Source organism: Glycine max, chromosome 8 (assembly GCF_000004515.6).
Source record: "Glycine max cultivar Williams 82 chromosome 8, Glycine_max_v4.0, whole genome shotgun sequence".
Classification (NCBI taxonomy): domain Eukaryota; kingdom Viridiplantae; phylum Streptophyta; class Magnoliopsida; order Fabales; family Fabaceae; genus Glycine; species Glycine max.
The window spans coordinates 26,197,254-26,201,013 of NC_038244.2; the positions used below are offsets into that span (position 1 = coordinate 26,197,254).

General features: G+C 40.0%; 1 non-coding gene across 1 annotated transcript; it reads left to right on the top strand.

Moving 5' to 3' along the window:
• Positions 1–2,378: 2,378 nt before the first annotated feature.
• On the top strand, positions 2,379–2,485 carry LOC113002449 (small nucleolar RNA R71). Its single transcript, XR_003268011.1, has one exon. It is a non-coding gene; the product is annotated as a small nucleolar RNA R71 (small nucleolar RNA).
• The last annotated feature ends 1,275 nt before the right edge of the window (positions 2,486–3,760 follow it).

Here is a 3,760-nt window from a genome sequence, read left to right on the forward strand (position 1 = left end):
ACCATGATTATGAGGGGCCAAGACATTTATAGTAGTCAAGATGAGGCTACTACTTCACCTTCCTATAGTGAAAGTGAAGAAGCAAAACGGGAAGAATCTAGTGAAGAAATCTACCCCCAAGAAGAAGGACAACCATTAGTGGTTAAAGAGAAGTGTAAGGAGGTAAGTGTCTCCTCCAAGAGGTTAGCTAAGAAGGAAACTCATTTTACAATAAAGACAAACATTAAAGAAACTTTCCCTCTTAGGCAACCTTCACATTTTCTCTTTTGTAAAAAGACACTTGCTAGCATTGCCACACCTCTTGGGCTTGAGGTTATTCCTCAAGTAAAGAAGTTGTTGGATGAGGGTTTGGTTCGTAAGAGCTTAAATACTTGTGCTTTGTTGGTGCCCACAATGGGTATTATTAAGCACCAAATCCCTAAAATAAGTCATACGATGAATGTGTTGAGTGTTGCAACCCTCTTTTGTAAAATCACTCATGCACCCAACATCGTCATAATTCATGTACATAGGGACTCATTAGGTAGGTTTGTTCTTATTTTTGGTTTTAATACAAACCTAGGTGCTCATATGGGATACCTTAGGTTTGTCATACTTTTTTGTAGGAATAATCAACACCAAAATACAGAAAAAGGTACATTTTCTTGCATTACTTTTCTTATTTTTTTAAATAGTGATCAAGGGGTTCCCATGGACCCTAAGAGAATAAAGGTCATTCCTGAGTGGCCCACTCCACCAAGTATAAGAAAAATTTGGGGCTTCCATGACTTAACAAACTTTTACTAAAGATTTGTCCCATATTTTTCTATACTTGTAGCACCACTCATTGACTTGGTGAGGAACCATGTTCCTTCATGGGAAGATGCCCAGGAAATGGGTCTTCATACCTTACCTTACTTCAACATACCAAACACCACTAATACATATGATTTTGTTTTTTTTACAGGTGTCGAGGGAAGGAGCCCAGAGTATGAAGAACCTCGGGATTTGAGGTCAAATCCTTTCCAAGGTCGAGGGAATGATGCAATCCTACCTTGTAAGGGCATTGGATAGAAGACTCCAAGTAAATTTGGCCAGAGATCCAAGGGAAGGCCCTAGGGTTCTCATGAGCCTTAGGGTAGATTTTGGGCCCATGGGATAAGTATGAGCCCGCTTATCTATGTAAATATTAGAATAGGTTTTTCCTTCTTTTGGGCCTTGTATTTTGGCCATTCTTGTAGTATAGGGTTTTAGCCTTGTATTTGAGGGCATTTTGGGTAGTCTTTGTAGTAGTGACTTTTTTTTGTATTTTCATGAATTTTGTCAAGGAGGTGAGCTTAGTTTTTAGATGGGAGTGTGTAGCTATGCTCTAGCTTTTCAAGGAGGTGAGCTTAGTTTTTAGATGGGTGTCTGTAGCTATGCTCTAGCTTCTCAAGGAAGTTTTCTCAAAGAAGCTTCTCAAGGAAGTTTTCTCAAAGAAGCTTCTCAAGGAAGTTTTCTTAAGAAAGCTTCTCAAGGAAGCTACCTAGTCTATAAATAGAAGCATGTGTAACACTTGTTGTAACTTTGATGAATGAGAGTCTTGTGAGACACAACTCAAAGTTCAACTTCTCTCCCTTTTTTTCTTCCTTCAATTTCGTGCTCCCCCCTCTCTCTTTCCCTCCCTTCTTCTTTTCCTCCATTGAAGCATCCTCTCCAAGCTTCTTATCCAAGGCTCATCTCGGTGGTGAAGCTCCTTCTTCCATGGCTTATTCCATAGTGGATGGCGCCTCCTCTCACCTCTTCTCCTTTGTCTTCCACTGCATCTCCATGGTGGAAAATCACCATTAAAGGACCTCATTGAAGCTCAAAGATCCAGCCTCCATAGAAGCCCCACAAGCAAGCTTCCATCATATTCCTCCACCCGGGATTGTATCTATTGCTGGAGAGGTCATAATTGTTCTGGTGGTGGATTTTGCTGCTGAGTTTGAGGAGGTCTATTGTAGATGTTTGCAGCATAAGCTTCAGGCTGTTCAATTGTTCCAGATTGTTGCACAGAAGGGCAAAGGTCTGTATGGTGGTCGGCAGAGGAGCATAAACCACAGAATCTTGCGATAGGTACATATTTCTGATTCAAAGCCAGCTGGGTTACCAGGTTAACCAAGGCATCTAGTTTACCTTCAAGCTTCTTAGTTTAAGCTGATGAAGATGAATTCGTGGCTACTTCATGCACTCCTCTAATGACAATAGCATCATTTCTGGCACTAAATTACTGGGAGTTGGAAGTCATCTTCTCAATTAAATTCTTGGCTTCAGCAGGGGTCATGTCTCCAAGGGCTCCACCACTGGCAGCATCTATCATACTTCTCTCCATGTTACTGAGTCCTTCATAAAAATATTGGAGAAGAAGCTGCTCAGAAATCTGGTGGTGAGGGCAACTGGCGCATAGTTTTTTAAATCTCTCTCAATATTCATATAGGCTCTCTCCACTGAGTTGCCTAATGCCTGAAATATCCTTTCTGATGGTCATGGTCCTGGAGGCAGGGAATTTTTTTTCTAAGAATACTCTCTTAAGGTCATCCCAGCTCGTGATAGACCTTGGAACAAGGTAATATAGCCAGTCCTTTGCCACTCCCTCTAAAGAATGAGGAAAGGCCTTCAGAAAGATGTGATCTTCTTGGACATCTGGAGGTTTCATGGTGGAGCAGACAATATGGAATTCTTTCTGATGTTTATGAGGGTCTTCATCTGCAAGACCATGAAACTTGGGTAACAAGTGGATCAGTCCAGTTTTAAGAACATATGGGACATCCTCATTAGGGTATTGAATGCATAAGCTTTCATAAGTGAAATCAAGTGCAACCATTTCCCTTAGAGTCCTCTCAGGAGGTGGAGGTTGAGCCATATTTTCATAATGTTCAAAATCAGAATGCTTAAAATCAGGATGTTCGAAATTACCAAGCACAGAATGCTCAGACTCACCAATAACAGAATGCTCAGGATGTTCAAAAGGTACAAAATGTTCAGGCGATTGTGGCTAGTTAGAGACCTCAGCCGACCTATAGAGGGCTGCCACGGTATGGGAAATTTTTTTCTACCCCAAATACATATATAATAATAGTCATTCTGATACCCAGAGCAAAAGTTATGGCTTCTTGAAGTTTTGTTAAACACATGTTCTCAAATTTTTTTGAATCTCTCAAATCTGGCCACACCAAGTGTTCTTGGTATTTTTCACATAAAATATGAGTCAAAAGAACCTACCACACCAAAATTCAGCCAAAAATAACAACCCTAACTATCAAACAAAAATCGCCAGTTAAACTGTCAGCAGTAGTCACTAATGTAATGTTGTGTGAACAGTAACACAGAATCAGTCTCTAATTCCGTCAGTAAGCATTATTCTCAGCAAAACATAAAACTGAAATAGGAGAAGTGCTGAACCAGGGGTACTACTAAATTTCAAAACAGAACAACAAATAAAATAGAACAACACACTAACACAACACTAACACAACACGAACACACTAGACAAAAGAATTAAACATAAAACAACTAAACATAAAACATGAATCACTAGCTATTATGAACTTTTGGACCACTGCTCCCCGGCAACGACACCAAATTCGATAGAGGCCATACCCAAATCAAATAAACATTAGAATGCAGTAACTAGGAAGTGATCCTAGGTCATTTCCCAACGAGCAATGACTGACCAAATGTTCATAATATGTTTCGTTATAACAGTAACAATTGGGGGTGTGTGTTTGTTTTGTGAATTTAAGAACATGCAGATTGGAAT